The sequence below is a fragment of the Halichoeres trimaculatus genome, unplaced genomic scaffold (genome assembly GCF_033239565.1).
Source record: "Halichoeres trimaculatus isolate MK-OKI-2021-1 unplaced genomic scaffold, fHalTri1.1 fHalTri1_scaffold_19, whole genome shotgun sequence".
NCBI lineage: Eukaryota > Metazoa > Chordata > Actinopteri > Labriformes > Labridae > Halichoeres > Halichoeres trimaculatus.
Window position 1 is genome coordinate 3,171,169 of NW_027437197.1, and position 27,167 is coordinate 3,198,335.

The 27,167-nt window shown below is 41.2% G+C and overlaps 1 protein-coding gene and 1 long non-coding RNA gene across 5 annotated transcripts in view; one reads left to right on the forward strand and one right to left on the reverse strand.

Annotated features, from left to right (window-relative positions):
* sema5ba (sema domain, seven thrombospondin repeats (type 1 and type 1-like), transmembrane domain (TM) and short cytoplasmic domain, (semaphorin) 5Ba) overlaps positions 1-27,167 on the reverse strand; it is a 251,797-nt gene that overhangs the window by 141,856 nt on the left and 82,774 nt on the right. The gene's annotated exons all lie outside the window — the stretch shown is intronic.
* LOC141808831 (uncharacterized) lies at positions 7,266-26,943 on the forward strand. 2 transcript variants are annotated; one of them, XR_012599929.1, is made up of 3 exons: positions 7,266-7,485; positions 26,111-26,203; positions 26,408-26,943. It is a non-coding gene; the product is annotated as an uncharacterized LOC141808831 (long non-coding RNA). The 2 variants fall into 2 exon arrangements; XR_012599928.1 differs by having other exon boundaries at positions 26,137-26,203; positions 26,397-26,943.

Consider the following 27,167-nt stretch of genomic DNA (forward strand, 5'->3'; position numbering starts at 1 on the left):
TAAGCTGAGCCTGCCAGTAAAGACACAGACAGACACTCTCATGCTTCCAGAGTAAATGTAATCTCCTCCAGTAATAACATACGAGTCTTCAGCGCCAAGCCGAACCCTGCAGTTCATCATCTCCCGCTCTGCACTTCTTATGATGTTAGCTTAGCGAGGTGTAATATCATTTAAGTAGATTAAAAACTGAGCGTCAACTTTTCTGCAGCACTTTGGCGGGGTTGCGTCTCCCTCATGGTGTTTTTTCCTCGCTAATGCTTCAATCAATAACAAATTATTAGCTTGGTTAAGTTGCAAATCAACCATACTGCCCTGCAATCAATTATCCCCCCTCGCTACAGCTGCTAGCTAATTAGGCAAATGCACGGTGTGGCCGTGTTTGTCACCGCAGACACTGGAGTCAACAGGCTCAGGCCACTGGCAGCAAACACGGCGCTGAGGAGACAGGTGGAAGTTTTCAGTGTTTCCTGAACTGCACTTGACTCGACCAGGCTTCACGCCAACGTTCAGAGCTCTCTGTTAGCGTTAGAGGAGGGTAAATCTGTGTACAGCTAACTCGCAGAAATACTCCACATGGAGCACACGTACAGGAGATAAAAAGGTGAGTAAAGCACATGCAACCACTCGACACAGCCCCTGACATTAAAGAAAAGCCGTCCTACAGATCCAACACAGATGTTAAGTCGATGTTATGTTAAACACGGCCTTTCTGGAAGCAGCAAACCCACACACTCCTGCAGACAGACTTGAAACAATGTTTGTGTGTCACACAGTCCTCCGTTCACATTTCATCCTGTGCCTGAAATGTCACAGCAGCAGAATAAAAGCTTAAATCTCCTCAACAGGGCACACTCAGGCCACTCCAGCCTGCAGCGTTATGCCACTCCTGCAGGCAGATGTCTCATTTTCAAAGAGGTGTTTGTTGTTTACCGAGCGGGAGTGCCATCAAGCTGCGACTATCAAACAGGATGATGCCATTGTGACGACTTGTCTCTGACTCAGTCTCTTCAATTTTTACTCTACAGCTCCAGATTTCTTTTTTTTAACCCAGTGGCTTCAGTTCTGGTGGACGTCAGGAGCTGCATCCTGAAAATAGAAGATCTTTGGTTCTCTGCAGAAACATAAAGTTACTTCACTTTACTTCTGTTTGCTTTCAGGCCTCGTTATCTGTTACCAAACCTGGTCCAGATCACATAACAGGGTGATCTCAGTTCACATGACACTCAAACTGTCAGGCTCAGTTTTCTCAAAGGAAAAAAGGTGGAGGACTCAGCTTGATCCTGGTTTCCATCACCCCAGAATAAAACTTAACTTGGGTGCAGAACTTATGATGCTGTTAACTGTGAAGTAAAGCTAACCCTAAATCTATAAATCCAGCTCCTAAATTGTAATTTGTTGTAGTTTTATGTTTTCTATGGGACCTAAAACTACGGCACATCTGAGGATGTCATCCGAAGCACACTTTTTTAAGCATAATTCATAGACGATTCTGCCTTCTAAGAGTGCCAAAATGCCATATGCTGTTTGTAAAAACTTTGCTCAGAGGTCTTAAATTTTCAGGACAGGACTGGTTAATGTTATAGACTTTTTTCTATGTGGGTTACAGTTGTAACTTTTACCTGCTACATGAAGTCCGCCCTGTGTACAGGACTTAAATCGTGCTAGCATGCATTTCCTGCCATGTCCAGACTTCAACTTTGGGCTCTAATGTGCAATCTGTTTACCTGACCTTAGAAAGAAGTATCAGAGAATATCAATCCATAATTTATGGAAGCCCATTTCTGCCAAAAGTTAAAAAATACAAAAAAAATAAAAATAAATAAAAAATAGTCAAAATTATGAGATGATAAATTGAAATTATGGCATAAAAAAGTCAAAATTGTGAGAATAAAACTGGTATTATGAGATAAAAAGTCAAAATTCTGAGATAAAAAAATTAATAAAGTAAGAAAAAAATCATTATTGTGAGATAAAAAGCCAAAATATGACAAAGAAAAGTCAAATTATAAAATTGAAGTTAAAAGGAAAAACGGTCAAAACTATGAAGTTAAAATCAAATTTATGAGATAAAAGTCAAAAGCATGACATAAAAAGTCAAATTCTCTGATAAAAAGCTATAATATGAGATGAAAATTCATAACTGTGAGATAAAAAGTTAATCTTATGAGATAAAAGTCAAATTCTGAGAAAGAAGAGGCAAATTATAAGATCTAAAATTGAAACTATGAGATAAAAAATTATAACTTTGAAATGTGAATTCATAATTATTAGACTAAAAGCCAAATTTTGATAGAAGACAAAGTCAAATTATGAGGAAAAAAAACTTAAAATTATGAGATAAAAAGTCAAAATATGAGATCAACAGTTGAAATTTTGAGATTGGAATCAAAAATTTGAGATAAAAAGTTGAAATAATGAGATGAAAAGTCAAAATAATGAGATAAAAGTCGTAATTATGAGATAAAAACTTAAAAATATTAGGTAAAAAGTTAAAATTACAAGATAAGAAGTCAAAATTGTGAAATAAAAAAGTGATAATTTAGCTTCAAAAAAGAAAATTGTGTCAGTTTTAGTCCTGAAATAAAAAACACCTCTGTTGTTTTCTTTTTTAAGAAACACACTTTTCAGTCATTTATTGGCTTAAATCTCTCTGATACAAAGTATCTGCATGCTAGCTAGCCAGTCCGGGAATATGGGTAAGTGCAAATTAATTGAGGGTTGGCTGCACGATGTCTGTTTGGATTGAAATACCATTACCTTTTTAAAGCATTTTTGGCCTTTATTTTTCATTAAGGTGGCATCAAAAAGTCTTAAATTTGACTAACTAAAACCTGCAGACACCCTGTAAAACACCCATAAAAGTATCCTCTCAAACCTACCAAGAGGCAACACCCTGATCAGGTTTCTATCCTTACACAATCACTTGTGGAGTCCCCCAAGGTTCAATCTCTGGATCCTTTATTTTTCCATTTTTACACATAAGATTTTATATATTCCTGCTGTCCACAGCCTCAACATGAGATGTTATTTCTGATTTGTTAATGTGAGACTCTTCTCTACTAAAGTCTTAAATTTTAAGTATCAGAGGTGAATGGGACAGTGAGGTATAGGCATCTCATGTTCAGTGGGGCAAATATTTGTTCATCAGTTTAACCCATGTTTTATTTAGTCTTTTCAGTCTTTTATGAAACAATAGTCCATAGTACTATCATTGGAAATGTTTGGGGTTGGTTAAATTGGTGATTACATTTTTCGTTTTCACCATCTGATGTTTTCTTTGCTCTGTCTTTAAGCAGACACAGAGTTTGAGTGATTGTGGTTATGATCCAATTCTGCTCACATCTACATCTGAATCCAACTTTTATGGAATTGGAGTTGTGTAACCAGATCTTCCAAAGAGAATTGCCTCGGTATAAATGGGATAAAAAATTCAGCTGACTCTACATTACATTTTTATTTTTCTAGTGTTTTGAATTTTGTATGATGTCTGACAGCAGAGTGATCTCAAACCCAAACAGGGGGACAGCACAGTGTGACTAATGCGCCGAGGCTTCTGGATGAGATCAAACCAGGTCCATTAACCCTCCAAGACGCTCCCTTTTTCTATATTTCTATCTCTCGCAGGAGGAGCCGAGTCGTCAGGTGATTAATTCACTTTGAATCAGTGAATCCTGAAAGTCAAAGGCTGACTCCACAAATCCTCTCATTAGTCTGAAAGCTGGACTGAGAGCAGGCCGGACAGGAGATCGTGACAGACGACCAGGGCTGTGCTGTAAGTTCAGACTCTGCTGGATGAGTTATTCTGGCATACACACACACACACACTCACACACACAGAGGGATCTGTCCTGTCAGCAGTACGGTGAGTTGAGGGATGTCACAAAACTCTGCAGAAGTCATGTCAGACTCAGGCTAACCCAGATGCACACACACACACACTCACACACAGGAGAGATGAAAAGTGGTGAAATCCAGCCATGGACAGCTGCTCACACACCATATTGGGTCGCAGCGAGCGGGCAGATCTAACCGTGCTGTGTGCCAACATCCACTCGTGGGCGTGATGTGAGTGTGTGTGTTTAGACCGAGCATCGCTCTTCAAGGCCACTTGAAAGAGACCTGACAGAGTCCATCCAATTTCCCGTCCTGCTGTGTTCTGGATTAGCAGCAGTTTGTCAGCACGGTACCGGGACAATCCATACGATCGGAAGAGCTCTCTCCTCAGATACACACACACCCACACACACACACGCTCACTGAGCCACTGTTTGCCCGTCTGCCACTCATCCTGACTTCCTGCTGGATGCAACGAGTCAATTAAAGGTGCAGTATATGCCGAGGACTCACAGGGTGCTTGTGAGGATTGGGCTAATAGATGTCCAGGCACGTCTCTTTGTCGATAACTTTGTGATCAGTGAGGAGGCAGATCTGGAGCCTTACTGCTGGGGATGGAGTTTACGGAGGAGGTGGAAATCTTTCAGACCTTTAAAGTAAGATAAAAGTCCTCAAAGTAAAAGAGAAGTAAAAGCCTCGTGGCCAGTAAACGTGGTTATAAAATGTTTTAAGGTATGGAGGCCTTCTGTGGCTCTAATGCACTGAGCTGTGAGCTGTTAATGCATCTGAAACCAAGGACACGTCTCACCTTCTGATCAGTCCCTGAGGAGTCATATTTCTCTGGTATCAATTGCATTTATTTGATTTTCTCATGTTTTCTTCACTTTGGCCAGAGTTTTCAGAAAACATCATTTTTTAATGATGTGAAACTGCAGTTTGTGTGGATGACAGGCCTAAAGGTAAAAAAAAAAATATATGTGGTTTCTCAGATTACCAGCTACGTGTGGACACAGGCAACTTTTTGTTGGTCCAAGTCTACGGTGGCCGGCAAGTGTCATCCGATTCGCAAAAGCCTCAACACAACAGAAGAACAGCCATAAAGTAAGTACTATTGTTTTCTCTTATAAGTTCTGCTATAAAAAATAAAGCTCTGATGCTAACTTTCCAATCTAATCCAGTCCACTTTTTTTATTTAGCATATTTTAAAAACAGTCAATTTTACCAAAATGCAGCAGAGTACAAATCAAATAAGAACATCGATAAAGCAAATAAAATAAAGTTAAATAACACATAGAAACAAATAAGAGCCATAAAAACACAGGATGTAAGATAAAAACAAAGAAATATAAGTACTATGAAGGATATAACTAGATGACATCCATATGAAGCTTTATTTATAGTCGATGAAGTTAAAAAAAATAATAATTTGCTTACTTTTACAACCTTTCTGTGTCTGTTGGAATAACTAACCTCTGACCTCTGACCTCTAACCGCTCTATTATGGTCGCACTTTCATTGTGTTCTTGTTTTTGCTTTCATGTTGTGGCATTTGCAAACCATCAAGGTTAAGTAAAAATGGAATTAAAGTAGCAGTTATAAAATGAGACCCTGTTCATTGAAAACATACCACCCTATTTATTAAATATTGTGTTGGACATTACTTTTAGGTTTTAGAAATTTATAGGAAAAAACTGGGAATTTATGATGAGGAGCTTAAATATAGTTAAGGTAAGTAGATTTTTCAGTTTGGCTTAAATAGATTTAATTTATTACCATTATTTGAATATTATTAGATATATAGGTGTGTTTCTTCTTTCTTTTCTACTTTTCCTTTTCCTCTGTATCTTTTCTCTTCCTCTCTGCGATACCATTTGTCTACTTATTGATGCCCTTTGGTAATTGAGTGTCTCGTCCTGTCATTTTTGCTCTAGTAGTGTAAATGAGTGCGAACAAATAAGTTGTTTTAGTTTGGAAGCTGTTCAGTTCTGTGTATCCAAAATGTCTTTTCCTTCTCACCTCATAAACAGAAAGTATAATAAAAATATCTGACACAAAAATAACCAGATTTAATGCAAGTTCACTCAAATATCTCTGTTTTTCTTTGTCCACATAGCAGCACATCAGCAGTCGGCCAAACTAAGCCAAGCTAAGCCAAGATTAAACAAGATACACTTAATGAAATTCAAAGAAAATTGTATCACAGTCAAAATAAAATAAACTAAAGTTAGCCGAGGTGATATGCAAAAATACAAAAATGTTCTTCAGTTAGGAACAAAGATGCAAAAACAAAGAGTCTATTAAATCATTGAAAGTGTCAGAATCGAGATTAAATATTTACAATTTTTAAATCTTTTCTAAACTTAACTTCCCGTGGAAATTTACTGAAGATTTTCCACCTGTTTGTCTTCCCTAATTTTAGGTCAGTTTGTTCAGAAGCTGATTTGTTTCCCCAGATTCTAACAAGGTGGTTAAATTGGGGCTTCTGGTCACATTGAGTATGTTTGCACACACCGGCCTTTGAGCTTTCAGACGTTAGGATTTTATCACACTCCTCCTGCTTCTCAGACTCTAAAAGATGATTTTTTTCCTCCTCCTAATAATAATAAACGGTTTTAAAAATTTCAAATCCTGTTGACCAGGTTTAGCTGGGATTAGAAAACAGAAACGCTGGTTGCACCTTCGGGTCAAATAGCGTCTTATCGAGCTCATTTAGAGGCAGAAGTTTTGATCTGAAACAAAGTTTAGCTCCAGAGTAGAAATCCCTCCTTCACAGACACGCTAAGTGGGATAATTTGATCTATTAAATGCTCCTGAACATTTGGAAACATTTAAGAAATGATGCAACCTGTTGCAACGCTTTAAAAAGGGAAATCTCATTAAGGCATGCTACGGCTTATGACACATCTGGAACAAAACAAGTTGAGGAGTTAGACACAGGAAATGTTTACTGGCTCTTCTCAAAGTGTCTCTGTCATGTGCAGAAACATAGGAAGGGCCCTTTAATATAACACACAAAAGTGGAAGAGGAAGAAAAAAGTGTGTAAGTAAAGTGAGTCTTTAAAGAGTTTCAAGCAGCACTTACAAACACTGATAGAAATGGAGCTGAGCAGCTCTTTAACCTCCAACTTCTCTGTTAGTGAGAATAAAAACACAATTCCTCCTAAAAGTTAAGAAGCTGGAGGCGTTTGTGTTTACCGTCGAGGTGTACTGCATTAATATCTCCCTGGGACGCTTTGAGCCTATCACAGCTTACTGTAAACAACCCAAAGCTGCACAATAGCAGCTCACCCCCCCTCCTTCCTTTTCAGAGGTTTATAATAAAACGACCACAGCGCCTTCGGAGGGCTCAGCCCAGATAAACAAGGTAAGCTCCTCTCTTTAAAGAATCCTTCCCACTCTTTAGCCAGACTGCAGCCCGTGCATCTCAACCTTTCCTGAGCACAGACTCTCACAAGTCCCTGCCAATGCCAACGCGTATCTATGGCAACAGAGCAGGAAGTTGGTCGCGAAGCAGCAGGAACCAGGTTGAGTGTGTTTCGGCACAGACCGCCGCAATAATCCCGCGGGAAGCTGGATGGCGGACTGCCCGCTGATGCAACACGGTATGAGGAAGAGGAGTGCTGAGGACAATGAGAGGCGTCATGGAGAGCGGTAAGTGTTAGGATGAGGCGATAACAGGATGTACACGGCCCGTATGTGACATATGTTTCAGCATCCGCGACTCATGTTGGTATCAAAGCTTTTATAAGGAAGAAATATACTGTTGGCTTCAGAAGAAACAGGCTGAAAAATAAAAAAAAAGGCTGCAGAGATTTAACCAGAAAAACTAAAAATCAATCCAAAGATGAGAGTCCCTTAAAGATCCAGAATAATCTATGAGAAACTGGAAACTATCCAATCCAACATGAGGTGGATTGGATAGACTCACACAGTTTTTTGTCAGAGGTCATTTCACCAATCATTCCATCCCCATCCTTCATGTGTAAGACAATCTATCCCTCTTTTTTTCAGTAATACAGAAAACCCCAGTGCTCCTGAATGCACCATCCGCATTCTGCCAAGAGTCACAAAGTGACACAGAAAACCTCTGGGAGGCTAAAACCTGGGCTGTGCCGCTGTTGTAGGTTTGCATCTGTGCAAAGTTTTCAAGAGAGCTCGATTGAGTGCCTTCTCCCCAGTAATACCTGTACACTGTTGTAAAGATGTGACTTTTAACCAGGCGTGTGTTTGTTTTGGAACAAATTTTCTTTGTTCAAGTCAACTTTTTACAGGATACAGCATGCTGAGGTAAGGTATTTATCAGTACAGTTACGTAACGCTGTTGTTTGAAATATGACATCAAGCAAACATCCTACGTTTGTACCGTGTGTCTGTAACTGGCTAAATGTAGCGCTATTGTAGCGGTAGGCTAACGTGACAACAAGCTAACTGTCAGTTCATACAATAGTTTGGTAGCTGTTCATACATAGCGCTGACAGCTCAGTGCTCTAAGACGTGTCTCTAATGTGTAACTTTAGTGAATCCTGGTTATGTCCTGCCAGTCATCTACCAATCAGAGCTAACGTGACCTCACTCTTCCTTTTATTGATAGACTCTCAAGTTTGAACAGACCACTGCAGAATAACTGCTGACTGTGGGTTGGAGTCAACATTATCACAAACAGTTTAGCCCTTTTAGCCCTTTTAGCCTTTAGCTCGTGCTCTATCTCTCTCCTGTTTCTCTTTCATCTGCTCTTCTGTCCTTTTTCTGTCTGACAGTTAGGCTCCTGTGTCCACCATCACTACAAAATTAATCACAGAAATCATTTTCAGCAGAGAAAAACACAGATCTTCTCTCTGCTGAACTTTGTCAGTCGGTGCGGTGTTGTCATAGAGATCCAGCTACAAAGAAGCTAAAAAGTAGCATTTTGAAATAACCTATATTGGTGCTGATAATCTCATTTTAAAGTGTGGATTACGATCAGGCATAAATCTGGAAAGGTGACTTTTCAAGATCACTTTCAGACTCCCCCACAGCCCCTTTAAAACTGGAATAATGGACAAAAATGTGGAAAAAAACTATAAGGGACGTACCAATGTGGAAATCCCAACTCGCGCCCCTGGTACATAACCCTTTTTTTTTTTGCTACCAGTGTCCCAGGTCAGGAAAAATGTACAAATTGGACAGGAATCCCAACGCTACTGCAGGCTAGAAAATTATTCAATACATGATAACTACACATAGCGTGAAAAAAAACACATTTTATAGCATCATTATCCAAAGTAAAACCAGTCACAGACATCGTCCCCAGCATGTCTCAAAAGTCACTTAGGCCAATCATCTCTCTCCTACTCTTCAAAACACACTGACTCCCTGGATCAGGATGATGAGGATGGTGAGGATGGTGAGGATGGTGAGTTATCTCCCCTGATAAAGGCACAGCTTTAATTAGATATTGACACCTGTGTGACATTTAAAAGGATGAAGACCGGCTTTTAAAAATAACGCTGTGGAAAAACTGTCACAGCTCAGAGTCCAGAGAAATCAATTCACAGCATGAAGTCTCCAACAACCCGATGATATTCTCCACAGTTTAACGAGTGACTGAGCTCAAAGGAAGTACAGGGTTTTCACTCTGAGGGGGGACAACGCAGACATTACAGGACCAGACCAGCAGAGACAGAAGACAGAGGACCACCGCCAACAAGTAGATCACCGTCTCAGAGAATATTTCAACGCTAAACGGAAACAAACGTTCAGTATTATTCACATAAGCTCCTTAATTACACAGTTTAAAGACCGCTGTGCATTCCAGTTTCTGAGTGGCTTTAAAGATGAGCGTGTCATAAAACAAACTCTTCTCCTTCCTCATTCATTAAACTGAAGCTGTGACGGCTCAGCCCGACAGCCTCGGCTCCAAATGTTAGCGCTCTCCTCGAGCCCCTGAAAAAAAAAAAAAAAGAAGAGGCTGAGGGAGAAAAGCCGGGCAGAGAGCCATAACCGCTGCTTTTCAAAACGAGGCTCTGCGACTGTCAGAGTCCATCACAGCCTCCGGACCGCGGGGCCTCTCGGCAGGTGCGAGGGTCCTCCTCGTACCAGTCGTAAAACCATGTCCCTCATCTCATTTCACCCTCCTCCTCCTCTCTGTGCTCTCTACTCTTTCATTCCTTTGGAGACAGTCACGGACCAAGAGTTTCAGGGTCCACTGCGCCGTCGCTGGACTTTGCTTTTATAAAAGTCAACCTGGCCCATGAGGGGAGGACGTCTAATTACAACTCGACACAAAATCCCTGAGCAGGATCTCATCTGAATCTGCTTGGACACGCCAACTGAGAAGACTGACGTGAAGGTAAAAACAAAAAAGAAATTTGTGAAGAGAAGGAAGAAAAAATAAACTTAATTGTTTGTTTTTTGCAGAAAACCTCCTTGAATTCGTTAAAAGTGATGAGCTGTCATCGTTCTGCAGGATTTCATCTCCAGCATCCCAAAACTCATCATTAGCAACTGTCGCCAAGGAACGCCAAGGAACGCCAACACCTCCTCCTCCTCGCTGGAGTCGCCTCACTCACATTAAAACGAATGACACCAGAAGGAAATAACACCTGTTTCCTCCACGAGATCGATGCCTCAGATTCTGACTGTAAATCAGGACGGTTTTTAAGCCCCGGCAAAATACAGCGGGGCTCATTTCACACCTGTCGTGTTGCGTCCCAGAACAGAAGAAGAAACGGCGTGAAGAAGCGGGACAGCGTGCGTGCTAACATGTGTCTCCGTTTAATGAAAGTAACAAATCAAAGCACGCTTACAAACCCGGTGATGAACGCCGACAACCCCTCCCTGGACGCAGATTGCCACCATATTCCCATCCCATTCAGCCGCTCCCTCCGTCGCCCCGCGGGGGTCCGGTCCAGCGGGGCTACATTGACCATGTCGAATTCAGCTCAATAGCTCAACCCCACCAATCTCTTTAATGCCTGCGCTGCTGCAGGGGGAGGAGGAGGGTAAGAGGGGCCTCTGGGAGTCTGGAGGGAACAGGGCCCAACATGCAGGCAGCACACTCGGGGGAAGGACGCAGGAATGTGTGATGAAGACGCTTCCAGGGTGAGATAGAAGATCTTTTCTCCTCTCCTCATGGAGGGAAAAAGAAAAGGTGACAGAGGGGTCATCTTCACTTATTGAGCCGCTTCACTCACGCTTGGGGAGGCAGGCACAAGGAGGAGAAAGGCTGCTATACAAGGAGGAGAAAACAATGCGTGTGTGTGAGTGTGTGAGTGTGTGTGTGTTTCAGGGACAACATTGAGTGACAGCGCTGATGAGGTGGCGAGGTTGGCAGGCGCTGTCTGGATTATGTCCGATATCAAATCCGAGGCGGAGCTGGGATGGAGGCATTATGGGGCCTGAGGGATGGTGGCATCTGATACACTCATAGAGCTGAGGGACTGTCAGCCGAGACGAGATGAGAGAGGAGACAGGCCAGCGCAGGAGAAAACACTGCTGTGTGTGTGTGTGTGTGTGTTCCTGTCTCCTCTCTGCAATCTGAGGGATTGTGGGAAATATAAACAGCTCTGTGTAATACCTGCCTGTCTTTGTAAAGGAGTCGTCCAGATATCAGCGCGTAAATTATGCAATAAACATCTGAAGCATCATCTTCCACTGCAGGCGACGCAGGTCTGATCTCGATGCTTCGTTCTTGACTTTGTAAACAACACCATCTTTGTTTTCCATCTGCTTTTTGTCTCGTTGCTCATCCTGTTTATAGATTTTTTTTTCCTGAGCTCTGCGGTTGAGACGTGTGTCTCTGGGGTTTGCTTTAAGAGCAAACACAACCTGGATGTGGCAATAACGCATTAAACGCTTGGCAGGATGGTGCAAGTCCGTGCAGGTTTTGATGTCATGTGACAGTCTGCAAGACTTCACGAGAATTTTTCAAGAATCATATCACAACAGAAAAAAAGTCACGCCATGTGGACGCCATGTCACCTGAGGTCTTGTCAAATGATCTTTCTGTTAACTTTAAGGATCTTCAGGGCCTCCAACAAGACGGACCTCAAACTCTTATTAGACGCCATCACTGACACTTTAAGTTCCTGTGAGGAGTTTGAAAGTGATCTTGAAAAAGTCTCCCTTCTAGATATCTGCCCGATTGTAATCCACGCTTTAAAATGAGATTATCAGCGCCAGTGTAGGTTATCTCGAAATGCTACTTTGTTAGCTTCTTTGTTAGCTTCCCAATCAGGTCGACTCAGTTTGGACGTGAGAAGAGAGATCTGTGTCTTTTTTCTGCTGAAAACGATTTCTGTGATTAATTTTGTAGTGATGGTGGACACTGGAGCCTAACTGTCAGACAGAAAAAGGACAGAAGAGCAGAAGAAAGATAAACAGAAGAGAGATAGAGCACGAGCTAAAGGCTAAAACAGGAGCTAAACTGTTTGTGCTAATGTTGACTCCAAACCACAGTCAGCAGTTATTCTGCAGTGATCTGTTCAAACTTGAGAGTCTATCAATAAAATGAAGAGTGAGGTTACGTTAGCTCTGGACATAACCAGGATTCACTAACGTTACACATTACAGACACGTCTCACAGCATCTGGTTGTTAGTAGCACTATGTGTGGACGGCTACTAAACAGATCAGGGTGAGGACTGTAAATAGTTGAGTCCGTTTACAGCATTTCCTGTCAGGTAGGTCATGTTCTCTGCCTATAGCGTCTTAAAATAGCACTTTGGTAAAAGTAAATATATTATAATAGAGTTTAACTTAAGAGGTCATTCAGGGCAGTAAATAGTACATAAATAAAACTCAGAGTCTTCAGGGACTTTTTTGAAGTGAGTCTCTCCCAAAAGAACATCATTTATTTCAGGGACCTCCTCTTCCATGAAAATTATATTAGCGACATCTTTGTTTTCATACCTTTAGATGGATCATGGATGATGATAAGGATGCTAACTCCTCGTACGGGTCTCTCCTGCTTATTAGGCGTAATTTTTCAAAATATCTTTCTTTTTCTTACTGTACTTTGTGCATTTTTCACATTTATTGGTGGATAAGACATCTTAAAAATCATATTTTATTGCGCACTTCTATCTCCATACATTCAATATTTATGTTTGTGTACCTCCAATGGAGCTGCACATCCAGGTAACTGCCCAAATCATGACGTCATTGCAAACACTCGACTGTTAGCCTACAGATACTAGCGCTTCATTTAGCTGGCTACTGATGTACGGTACAAACTTACAACATTTTCTTGTTGTCACATTTCAAACAACAGCGTGTTGTATCCAGTAAAAATCTGACATTAACAAAGAAAATTTGTTCCAAAACAAATGCACGCCTGATTAAAAGTCACATCTTTACGACAGTGTGTGTGAGGCTCCAGGCCAGAAGGTGGCACTGCAGTCACATTAAAATCTTACTCATAGCATCTTTAACTCTTTGCTAATTAGAGTTGATGCCTGACGTTGGAGTAGCACATTTTCTGCCACTTGAACACGCTGTAACATGCAGAGCTAAGTTTTCTCTCCTTGATGCAGTAAGAGGAAAAAGAAGTAGTTCTTTCCAAAAATTTAAAACAGATTGTCTGAATTTTTGGTAAAAGCTGGAGCAGTGACAGAGCCAGAGAAAGATGTGCTTTCTGTGTTTAAGCTTGTTTTTAGAGCTCTCTGTAGCATCCTCTGAATAACTGACGAGCATCCTCTGTCTGTGATTTGCTGGGGACCGCAGGGTTCAGATTCATGCAGATTAGAGAGCTACTTTGGAGAACGTGGACAGGTATGAGTGAAAGGTTGATTATTTTTCCTTTTTGGTGTTGTATGAGGAACAGTGGCAAGGTGGCAGACTGTGAACTCATCTTTCTCAATTTTCAAATAAAGGACAAAATTTAGAAGATCTGTGACGCTTGATTTCAACAAAAAGGAGTCAGTAATGGCGAGCTTGACTGTTTCCTGTGCAGCTTTTTAAGAGACAAAGCTTTGATGCAACAAGGAATTGTAGATTAGCATAGGAAGCTCAACTCATGTCAGAAACAACACGAGAAACTCACTTTGCATCATGGCTGTGCAGAGAAACAAGAAGCTGCAGAGCTCTGCTGTAACCTGTTGTCTTTAATGTAATCCTGTGTTTTGCAGCTGCATTAACTATTCATGGGTTTGATGCATTTGTTAGCACAACCAGCCAATATTACCAAGAGACTCCACTGATGCTAACTCACACACACGCCTCAGAATGAAGTCTGGTGAGTAAATAAGATGTTTTCAAACGCAGTGAATATCTAAACTCTGGATTTACATCAACAGAGATGGTGTCGGCTAAACGGGGTAATATTTCAGCTCGGTGGTTAAAGTACACACACCATGCACTTCCTGTTTTCAGTCAGTTTTCAGTCAGTTTTCAGTTGCCTGACCGAACAAAAGAAAGAAATGGAATAATAGAAAACATCCCCAGCTGATGGAGATTTAGAGCGCTGAGCTGTTTTCAGCCACAAATCCACAGATCAGGATTCTTTTTACATTTCGCTCACACACATTCGTCATTTGTAACCTCAAATTAATAATCTGTGTGCTCTAATTAGCAATTTGTTCCATCTAATTAATAACTAGCGCCCTTGACTTCCTAAATCATGTCTTCAGATTACATAATTAGCCTCCTTGAATCAGGCTAATAGCACCGAGATGCTCAAGCAGCAGTTGGAGTCACAGGTTTCTCTGGGGATCAGAGAAAAAAGAAGAGGAGGCTGTCGAGGATCCTGGAGGAACTGAAATCATTTCTGATATCAATCATCGATCATAGAAATCTAACACTTTATCAGGATTTGATGGAATCAGGCTGAAAGTGATGCTGCTATGAAGAATACAGACCCATGTGAAGAGGAATGAAGAATAATCCAACAAACATTAACGAAAGCAGAAACAAAGAAACTGACTTTCTACTAAAAAGTTGCAGAAACACTGAATCGCATCAACGCACAGGTTAAAAACAGAGACAGGAAGTCACAATTAGCTTAGTCTTAACTGGGGGAAAAACTACAAAATAAACCAGCAAATGGAGAAAAAGCAAGGAAAAAAAAAATTAGAAACACACGGGAGACAAAAATTTAAGTCATGACTAATTCACACAGGAAGTGAACAAAACTTTGACGAAAGGGGCTTTACCTTTCAAAACAAGACAGGAAACACAAAGAAAAGCAATAACTGAGAGGACAAGGGTCCGTTAATATGACAGAAACTGAACTTAAAAAAACTTTGATAGGAAGTTAACATGAAATACACAAGTTGGGATTTTCAAAATAAAACAGGAAAAAGAAAACACACAAAACGCATGGACAAATACGAAAAAAACAACAACAACAAAAACAACAAAAGGAAGATAAAAGTTCAACTCGTGACTAATTCAGACGGGAAGTAGAAAGATAACCTCAATCAAAGGAGCTATGGATTTCAAAATAAAACAAAAAATGAAAAGAAAATTCAACCATTGTGAGAATGAGAGTCTCATAATTTGACAAAACACTAAACCCAAAAAAATGTCAAACTATACTTCAGACAGGAAGTTAAAATGAAAACACAAAATGAATTTCAAAATAAAACAGGAAACACACACAAAAAGCATGGGAAAATCTGTGAGAAAAGCAAGACAAGGAAGAGAATAGTATGTATGGCCAATTCAGACAGGAAGTAGATAGAAAATTTCAACAAAAGGAGCTTTTAGCTTTCACAATAAAGCAGGAAACACAAATAAGATCAACTACAGCCAGAACAAAAGTCTAAAAGTATGACAAAACACTAAATCCAAAAAGTTATAACTTATTCAGACAGGAAGTTTACGTGAAAAAACAAGTGAGGATTTTCAAAATAAAACAGGAAGCAGCAAAAACATTAAAAGATATGGGGAAAATATGTTAAATGAGCAACACAAGGAAGATAAAAGTATTACTTATGGCTAATTTAGACAGGAAGTAAACAGAAAACTTCAACAAAAGGAGCTCTATCTTTCAAAATAAAACAGAAAACACAAAGAAAAGCAACCACAGCGAGAACAAGAATCTCAAAATATGACTTAAAAAAACTAAACCAGGATTAACTTATAACCAGAACTGACAGGAAGTGAAGAAGGACAGGAAACACAAGTTAAGATTTTCAAAATAAAACATGAAATCAAAGCAGGGCTACATCACGATAATAACACAAAACTAAAAAGCACCAACTATTGACAGAATAATGAGATGCAAGGTTTTTGCTGCAGCTCTTTTGCTAAATATGAGCATAACTAAGAATACATGTATTAATTCAGACATCATTAGCAAAGGATTATCTGATTTAATCTCCTGTAAAAACACAAGGTTTTAATCAGATATGTAAAGAGACTCTTAATGTAATGCAAATGATGCAGACTGTGTTGTTAGTTGCAGCATTTAGAGCAGATTTCATAAACCTACATTTGTCCAAACAAAGAAAACCATTTAATCTACAAACGAGCAGCAGCTCTGAACGACTCCTGTCAAAGAGAAACTCTCCTGATTGCATCTAACTCTAAATGTGATCCTTTCTTTTACAACTTCAGCCGGACTCCAGAAATGACAGGCTTCGTCAAAGCGAATTTCAATTATATTGAACTTAAAAACAGCAGAAATCAGGCAAAGATTTCACCTGGAGTGATTGGATGAGAGTTTGATTGAGGGGGGAAATGACGGCTAATCAGGCTGCAGTGTTATTACGCTTCGACTGACAGGCTGTGCAGCGGGTGGGGATGCTTGAGAGCACCTCTACACACACTTTACGCTGTCAGATGTGTATCATTACATGTGGGAAACCCCGACTTACACACACACACACACACATATAAAGACAGAGCAGAGGACTGCAGCCTAACACACACCTGTAAGATGCAGCCATCTCATCCCTGTGCACATCCCCAGTCTGTAATAACACACTCCGTCTGGCCCTCAGAAACTCTATTATGATTTCACTTGGCGCTGTCAGCCCCGGCCGCACACCTTCATTCACACACACACACACACAAACCATAATGTGATATTATCGACTGCGTTTCTCTCTCAGTCTACCTGATACGGGCTCATTGTGTGGACCGGGAGCCCCGCGGGCCTCTCTTATTGATTTGAACTCACCCAACTAGTTCAGAGCACTCGCAGAAGCAAGAGACTGTTCAATTTAGTCGGCCGGTTTTCACATTAGAGAGTAACTTTACAGGCAGAGCTCAGATGTGTTACGGAGGAGCAGGTTAAAGTGAGCCTCAGAGGCGAAACGATACAGGAGCAGTTTGGAAACGGCGTAAATGTTGATGGGAAGGTGTTAGAAAACAGCTGCATGACAGTACGGGAAACGAGAAAGTTAGAAAACCAGTTTGATCGAGAGCAGGAAGAAACTTCTCCTCACCCTCAGAGCTTCTTTTGTAAATGTAAAAAAGGCTGAAAGGTGTTCAACACAAACACTTTTCGCTTCTTGTTCACTTCCAGCCGCTGGAGTTGTGGCCTTTTCCTCGCCGTTCAGCGGAGCGATGTGTCAGAGGAGCGGGGTCGCAGGGACGGGGCCCAGATGATGGGCTATTAGGGAACAAAGAGCCAGAGACACCAAGAACCGCTCAAACAAAAGCTCCGTCCCACACATTTGTGGCCCGACACCGCCACAAAGGAGGGCTGTCCAGTGTGCTGAGAGGAGGTTGTTAATTGGAGAGGCAAAGGTCAGGGAGAAAGGACGGTTTTAGGGGGGCAGTGTGAGCTTTTATCCAAGCTGCTGCCTCTGGAAAAAGAATAGACTCAATTTCTCAGAAAGAAGCCTGAAAGGTGAGAAATACCAACAGTTCACAGGAGTGTTTCCACACTTTGCTAAGATTTTCTCTTGCCCAAATGGTTGAAGAGTTACGGTAATGGGGACAGCTCGCCAACTCCTTTGCTAACTACCCAAAGTTTGTCTTTTTTCTTTAAGGAGCCATTTGAATTTTCTCACTTGCCCAAATAGTGGAGGAGTTACAGTCATTTCAAGAGCATTTATGAAGAGGGATCGCAAAACGCTGATGTGAGAAACTGCAATTCCTCAAGTGTCCACTTGAGACTGACTCCAGAAGCACCAGAAACCACATATCCCCATTTCTACCAAGTGGTTTACTTTGGTTTTTCTTGGTAAGGCACGCATTTTGTGGCATTTACTTTGCCTAAAACCAGGACAGGACCCAAAATTACCAACCCGTACCCTCCAACTTTTTAGTACCCTTCCGTCACAGTTCCACACGTATGGAATGAATATCTTATCTTTAATCAAGAGCATTTTTAATTGATTATAAAGCAGTATTTTATTGATTTCATGCTCAGATTTTGTGATATTGTCTCTCCAAACTCTACTCTTGCGCTCAAATTTGCTTTGCGCGTGCTCAAACTGTGTCCTCTTGCTCGGTTACAATGCTGCTCACTCAGATTTCCTGTGCTCACAGATCCCTGTCTGTGCGCGAATGATTTGTGGATCGACCAATAGGAGGCTGAGTAGTATTGACCAATCAGAAAGTCCCTGTTTGTTTACGGGTGCATTCGCTGTTTTTCCCGGAGCATTGCATACGGGCGGGCACTCTTTCAACCTGGTTTTTCACCCCCCAACCTCCGGGGGGGGATAAACACAGGTTGGACACAAGAGGACACAGTTTGAGCACGCGCAGAGCAAATTTGAGCGCAAGAGTAGAGTTTGGAGAGACAATATCACAAAATCTGAGCATGAAATCAATAAAATACTGCTCTCAAATCAATTAGAAATGCTCTTGATTAAAGATAGGATATTCATTCCATACATACGTACTGATCCAAACCCAAAAGGTGGCGCTAGAAAGACTGCAACTGTTCATGAGCTGACAAGAAAATTAGCACCCAGCTTACACACCGCCTACAGAGAAGGGCACAGTTGGCTGTGGAAACACAAACAGGATCGGACGTAACTGATCCGACCCGTATCAAACTGAACTGATCCGAACTTGGAAAAAGGGCTGTGAAGACACCCATTGGAAAAGCACATCTTTAAAGCAGAAATCAACAAGTTTAAAGTCTAGAACAGAATACACAGCAAAAAAATGAAATCTTATCAAGTGTTTTTATGTTTTATTTCAGTAGAAAATACGTTTTTAGAATTAAAATGAGCCACATTCATCTGACCAGTCCAGAAAAATGTCTTTTTTAAAGTTACTTAAAGACAAAAATGAAGTCTGAATTGCTGTAACAAGTAAAAAAAATCTGCTAATGGAACAGGAGAAATTTTTGAGCAAATTTTTCCTGTTCCATTGGCATATTTTTTGTACTCGTTTCAAGCAATTCAGACCTAATTTTGTCTGTAAATAACTTGAAATAAGACATTTTTCTGGACTGATAAGCTGAATGTGGCTCACATCGAGTATAATAAGACAATTTTTCCTAAAACAAGACAAAAACACTTGGTAAGATTTCAGTTTTTTGCAGTGTAGATGTTAGCTGTAGTAGCTGTTAGAAGAAAGACCCGTCTCAACTCTACCTCTTTACCTCTTTACCTCTTTTTTCAATCGACCAAAAGAAAAGTTCAGGTTTTAAGTTTTGATACGTTTACACGGAAATGCTGAGGGACTGAAAACGCTGTAGTAAGCATGCCAGGCCTGTAGGTGGAGCTATAACTGTCTTGTCCAGGAGCGTCTTTTGGTAGATCTCCACTGAAGTAGAGTTGGGCTGATCATCTGGTGTGTTGGTGAACGCTAAGAGCAGAAATGGAGCAAAAGATGCACATTTTGTTGCAGACAGTCAGCGACGATCGTATGCACTTTTTCGCGTTTCATCCTAAAACCGCTGCCTTGTGAACGGCCTCTAAACCTGATCCTGATCCCTTTATATGACCCACAAAAGCAATCAAGACCACCAGAGAGGAGACTCACCGAAGGCTGATTCTGCAGCTCTCAGTTTGTGAACTTACCCCCCACTGGCTCTCTGTCTTCTCTCTTTTGTTTGTCAGAGAAGCATCAGCATTAACCCCACAGTTTCCCACTTTAAGATGCTGAAGCTTGAGCCACACACAAGTGATTTCACCACCGTTTCCTTATTCTGAGAATATTCTCTTTTCATGTGTTAATTCCTAATAATTTAACGCCTCCGGTTGTTTAAAACTGTTTTGCAGACTTAATAAGCTATTGAAAGATCCCCCTTTGGGAGCTTGCAAACACACTTATAGACCAAACAATTAACTGATAAAGGAAATTGTCATCATTTGCAGCCTGGCTGACCACAGGGACAGGTTTCCTAACTGTCCTGTTTGCTCGGTTCTCGCTAACCTCAGACATTTGAACACCATGCAGGATGTACAGGGATGCATGTTGCTTGTGTAAAATTATGTCATAATGTAATTACTGAATGTTAATAGCTGCAGAGAGCAGTGACTCTGACAGAGAGTGAAGACTGCTGGGTAATGTCGGCTGCTGATATGACTTGGAATTAATTACTCTGCTGACTGTTGACATTTCCATGAGACGATTATAAAAACTTTAAGTGAGCTTCCCTGCTTTCGATATTTCTGCTTTGTGCTCATTTTAATGAAAGTTAATAAAAGGTCAATGAAAATATGTGCTTTAATTTTTGGAATGATTAGTCGCAGTCGTATAGATTCAGCTCCAACCTGCTCATAATCATCTGCTGCTGTTTTCTGGTGGTCTCTCGAGGAGCGTGCCTGCGTCTCTCAATCTCTGGATGTTTGGCTGCTAAATGCTTCAGAGACGTCTCTGTGATGAGTTACAGACACAGCAGGGCAAAGACAGCGGCGTGATAACAGCTGATAGCCGCTCTGACACTATCTCTTAACTCTAAACATCAAGGAGAAGGAATTTCACCAACCATGCGAGGAATCCCAAACCAGCCCACACATCAACACGTCGCAGAGTCAAAGAGAGGTCGAGGAAATCTGCAGAGACAAACGTCTGACTCGTTTCATCCCGCTGTCCTTTTGATGCACACATGACCTACGAGGACTGTACCTCTTCAGTCTGTCACACCCGGCAGCGTGCTCACACGTACTCGCTCCAATCCAAAGGATGACTCGGCTCATCCTGTCGTAATTAACTGGAGCAGACACAAAAACAAAACGCGCACAGAAGGCCGAGCCAGACGATGTCATTGATGAGCACGTTTATGGCGCCTGACTTCAAAGGGAGCCAGGATCAAAACGAATCACTGGATACGAGGAGGGAGAGCTGCAGAGACGCAACACAAGCTCAGGGATAATCATGAAGAGCTGCTGCTCACACACTGTGCATGGCTGTAACCATTACTGTTAGACACCACAACACTCAGGGCCAATCCAACTCTCATTCTAACCCTTTCCCCTTCCCCTAAGGGTCAAGAAAACCCATCACCCCTAGACCCTCGCTGGCTGTTGTAGGCAGAGCAACTGTTCAGCCACTTCCAGACGAAACACAATTTTACAAATTGATGACAAAGTGATGTCAGATTAGGGCGACAAACTGACAGCAAACAGACTTCACTACAATGCACCACATCACATGAGTAATGAGACAGCTAAGCCATGAAAAGCAAACATTAAGATAACGTTACGGTATTCAGAAGCTACTGTCACGTTAGCATATCATAGCTTATGTAGCTAATGCAGCTCCTGAATGCAGCTTGTCTGTCCAATCACTTATGAAACGCAGCTAGGGATGGGTACTTTTTACATTTTAAATGATATGGTACCAATGCCTGGTTCCTGGCAATCGATATTGGTACTCAATGGTACCAATTTTTGGTACTATCGTGTGTTTCTGTGGTAATAAATATCAATTTGTTTAATAATAAAATCTCAAAGATTTTTAGTTGAACATATTTATTCTTCAATATATAACCTTGCAATGCTGTGTTCATGTCCAGCATGGAAATTCGCCTACTCTTCCACTCCCTCACAGTCACAAGGATGCGTTTTGATACCCAAACATGGTACCTAGGGATGGGTACCAAACCAGGTACCTTTAAAGGTACCAACCAACCAAATTCATTAAAAAGTACTGGGTACTGATTCTTATAAAAGTGAAAAGTACCTAGTGTGTGAGGGAGTGGAAAAGTAGGCAGTTTTCCATGCTGGACATGAACACAGCATTGCAAGCCTAGATATTGAAGAGTAAATATGTTAAACTGAAAAAATTTGAATTTTTAATCACCAAATTTATATTTTTTACCACATAAACACCCAAGAGTACCAAAAAATGGTACAGTTGAGTACTGATACGGGCATTGGTACTGGTACATTGGTACGTCACAGGCGCAGCCATTGGCAGCAGCCAGAGTCTGCGCAGTAGAGACTGTGAGGGATTCTGGGAGAATCTGAGTGGAGCTGGGTGACAAAAATAATAATTCTTATCACTTCCTGACTCTACCTCTCGACATATTTTACAATCCCTGAAAAAAATGCACAAGGACAGCAGCTGTCAATCATCGTTAAACGTAAAATCTTGTTGTCTCTAAAAACGAATCAAAATGAAAAAGAGGACTTGGATACAAGACAGCCAAATAATATCTTCAAATCACCACAACAATCAGACGTGAGAAACATTTCTACCAGGTGTAATTTTTTAAAGTTTGACCACAGCCCATCTGGAATGACTGGAGAGTCTGATTTTTTAACCTATACTGCAGCCAGCCACCAGGGGGAGCAGTTTTTGTGGCGGCCTCACTTCAAGCTGAGCAAGATGACGTCCATTTTTTTTTACAGTCTATGGAAAGGTACCCATCCCTAATGATACCTTCTGGTTTTACTTGAGTCAGTACTTGGTACCACAGACGGGATTTGGTCTGTACCTATAAAAGTACCTAATTCGGTACCCATCCCTCAACGCAGCCCACTGCAGTGAAGTCCGTCCGCCACATACCCGTCACCCCCGTCTGACATCGATGTAGCTGTTGCTATAGCAGCGTTAGCTAGATCGTTATAACAAGGGGTTGCATGCGCGAAACCAAGAGCTAAGAGTCAGAATTGGGACTGGCCCTCAGACTTTTCTCTTTCTGCTTAGTTTGATTCTTCAGCTTCAGCAAACATTTCTCTTTAGAGCTTCCTCCACACCTATAAAAGCTCCATCTGTGAGCTGTGACGGCCAGGTAGAGCACAGTGACTTTATCAGAGCTCATTTTCTAAAAAGCAGCTGCTGAAAACAACTTTATGAGAGCTGCGAGACCTGGACGAGCAGTTAAACCAAAAATACAGGAGCATGACTAAACGCCGCCTTTCGACTGCAGAATGAGTGGATTTATTCAAACTGCAAAAGCTTCCACATGGCAGCATTTTCATCGTGGTACGAGGAACAGTTTGTGAGAATCTAAAGCTTCATGATGCAGAGCAGATGTAGCCCAGCTGCTGAGTCTGTCGTCATCATGAAACCCGCCTGCGGTCTCTTTAAAACTCCAAACTCGTGAAGAAAAGCTGCTAATTTATTTACTCCTCGTTTGTTTTGTCTGATCAAGTCAGCGTTTAAATGTTTCTCCACATCTGATGACGAGGAACTAATGACTGTTTTCGTTTGTGATTTAGAAACCTTTAAATGATTCATCCTCAGATCATTCCCAGAATCTTTAAAAAGACGGAGAGCTTTATTTTTTCTCTGGTGATCTGTATTCATCTGCTCTCACATGGCAATTAAGTTTTGTGTTTGTGAGTGTGAAGCAGGCAATCCCCCTCGCCAATTAGACAGAAAGAGGGGTGTGTGCCGCGTTATTAGCAGAAGCGATCCGCGGCCGTGATCCCATCAGCAGCAGCCGGGCTCAGAGACAGACAGGAGGGCAATGAGCGCGGCCCTGAGCTGCCGCAGAGCCTGCAGACCTGGCAGGATTCAATCCCACACACTGCCCTGATCACTCACCCTGCACGCTGGGCATTAAGGGACACCCATACCCCTGCTTCAACACACACACACATAAACACACACAACCTGGAGGTGTAATCACTCTTTTTGCTGCTCTCTCTTGAGAAGGAACAACTTTATTCCCAGCCTGCCAACTTTACAGCTGAGCGTCACTAAAATCTGACAGATTTTACTTTTTAAAACAAATGAAACACTTTTGAAATTACAACTTCAAATAAAAGAGGCTAAAAAAACACATTTGTTAAGTTTGTGGTTTATTGTCTTAATAAACATTTCTGGCGAGCTGGAGACACACAAAGAGGTTTCCAATAATCCATCCCAGGCTGGCAGACGGAAACAGTTGGCCGTCCCTGTCCGAGGATAAATAGTTGCAGTGCGTTAGCCGATTGTCCTCGGAGAACAGCACAGATTACAAGAAGCTGCAGCCAAATATTAAGATTCACACATCAGGTTTTTACAGTAGGAAACAAGCGTCCTTACTGTGCAATATTCTTTTCAATTTGCAGAGTTTTAATAGAAATCTGGAGTGCGATTTTGCAACAAATGCTTTTTTATTCCTCAACTGCAGTTTTTACGAGAAGGTCTTCAGATTTCAGAGTCTGAAACAAAGTGAATATTTGCAGTTTGTGGTACTAGCTCATTTATCATCATCATTATGGAATAATGTTTGACATGAGTCATAAAATCACAAACATGTGACTCACATTTTTAAATCTGCTGGTTGACACCTTTAGATTTTAAAGGTAGGGAGAAAATTTTGTTACTTTTTTTTTTTATTCAGCAAAGATAAACTGAATTAAACAAAAACATCTTCACTTAAAACAGACACATGTTAGTCCAGGTTTTACAGGGACAGGGACAACCACTAAGCTAAAGGAGCATGCCGTCTTTTGTTTGTTTATAAATCATTGTCATAACTTAAGAGGAATTATTTACAGTTCAGCAAACATGAAAGTTATAATCAAAATTTGAGGCAACATAAAGAGGAGATTTGTACAAGGTAAAAAAAAAAAAAAAAGGAATTCTCATTACTTGTTCATAAACACAACATTCAAACTGAGCTCCCCCTCCTGGGCTCAGTGCCAGCTGCAGCACACACCGACAGCCTCCGACTGAAGCTACGTAAACACACTCACTAGCCCAGCAACCACCTGAAGCACCATGTTTCTACACAGGAGAGACTCGAGAGCCATGATTTACCTTGTGCACCTGACTTAGCATGTTAGCACAAGCTTATCATGGGTATCTGACGCATACCTGGTTAGCAAAAAGCTAACTTGCATAGCTCTTTGTCATCTGAAGCATCATGTTTGTACATGGGAGTGACTTGAGAGCCATGATTTACCTTATGCACCTGACTAAGCATGTTAGCACAAGCTTATCATGGGTATATGACACATACCTGGTTAGCAGAAAGCTAACTTGCATAGCTCTTTGTCCCAAGTGAAAGCCAAGCCTTACCCTTGTTTAGGAAAAAGCTTTATCTGTTGATCGTTTCATTTCACTTTGGTTGAGTTTTTTTTCCACCATGCTACGTGCGCTATCGTGGCTGCTTAGGATAGCATCTCCCACTTGCTATTATCAACATGCAAAGACTCTTGCAGTGTGGACGCTCTACGTTGGCTGAGGTAACTAAGCTTAATCTCCTCCCAGAAACATCCCAACACAACCAAAACATCAGCATCCAGGCAGAAGAGGGGGTTTGAGGCAGACACAGACACTGACACACATGTATTGAGCAGGATTATTCCTGTAAAGCCTACGGATTCTATCTTTAAGAAAAACAGCAACACTATCCTATTTCTGGATGACTGGGTTGGAGGAGGTCTTAGAAGACTAGAGTCCTTCCTGTTTGCTGTGCACAGTAATCCACCTGGAATATTTGCCCTCAAGATTTAGCCGACAACATCTCAGTTAATAGCTCCTGCGACTCGATACTACACCTCTCAGAGATCCATCAGTCAAACAGCGGCTGAACTTTTTACCTGACGGAGCATTAACGGGACAAAAATCCTCCCTCAGAGCCAAGAGTCGCGGTTTAACTCCACCATTCAAAGGAAAAGACGCCTGTTTGGGATTGACCCGCTTTGAAATGTTTACCTGTGACATTTCTATAGTGTTTACGTGCTGGGACTGTGCGTTTCCTTCCTTTAGCTGATGGTCTTTTTATGACAATGGCCTAGTTTCTCCAATTCATCCCCAGCACTTTAGCTGCTACTGGAAACATAAACACATCGCTCAATAAAACTGAAAGCTTTATGTATTTACAGCAGCTCCACCTCGGTAAAAGCTTGTATTTATGGTATGGAAATGTCGTATATGTACCCCTCTGTATCTGCATTTCCTTAAAGTTTGCAGCAAAGTGCACAGCTTCATTTTTCTTTGCTCTATTTGGACGACACACAGCAGACAGAAAAGCACTTATAAACCTTTCTGCTCCCTGTCAGCTCCTCTCCTCTCCCTCTGCGCATAGATCTGATTGTGACTCTCCTGCAGCACACTTTCAATCCCCTGCAGAAACAAGCGGCTTTAATTACCAGGTAAGATCAGGACTCATTGAAATGTAATGCACCGTGGACTCTCAGGCTCATGTTTTCAGCAGATTTTTAACGTTTTATTCCTGAGAGCAATAATTCACCCTGGATGAGATGGTGATGATAACTGAAGCGCTCTTTTTCATTTTTTTTTCTTCTTTTTTTGCATGTGTCTCATTATTAATTCCATTATGGGTAGTTTCTTTGCAGCGATCCCCATTAGACAGAGTCAGCCGCCACAGCGCAGCAGACCTCAGGTTTAATTGACACCACGGCACACATGGGAACGCGGAGTGGGGCGTGATCCGAGGAACACGACTGATCCACGCAAATGCCAGCGTTATCTCACAGGAGTCTGAGTTCCACTGACGAAATGAGGAAGTGTTTGAATTAGTATTCCAACAGTAAAATGCTCCTTTCAGGATAGAAAAACAGGAAACAGTGATAACTTTAACCCTTTGAAAATGAACTGAGAAGGAACTCTCAGGGTCTGTTTTTGAAAGACAGCTGCGTCTAAAGGGTTCAAACTTTCACCAACTGAAAGTCAAACACTGCTGAAACATGGCATCATGTTTCAGGATAGTGCTGTCACATTGTGGATGTACCAACTCAATCTCAAACCTACAAAGCCAAACACTTCAAGATCCTGTTCAAGTTTAAATTGTTGTTTGAAATGTAAATTAATAAATACATATGAAACTTAAGACAAAATGATTATAAAGAGACCACAATGTGATTTAATCTGACATAATGTGATAGAATGTGACCGTTTTTTGACCGTTTTTTGACCGTTTTTTGACGGTAATTTGACCGTAATTTGACCGTTATTTGGCCGTAATATGTGGTAACCATGATGTGACTGTAATTTAAGCATAATTTAATTGTAATGTGATTAACAGTGATGTAATATAACATCACAAAATATCATGTGACTATAATGTGACTGCAATTTGACCATAATTTGACCATA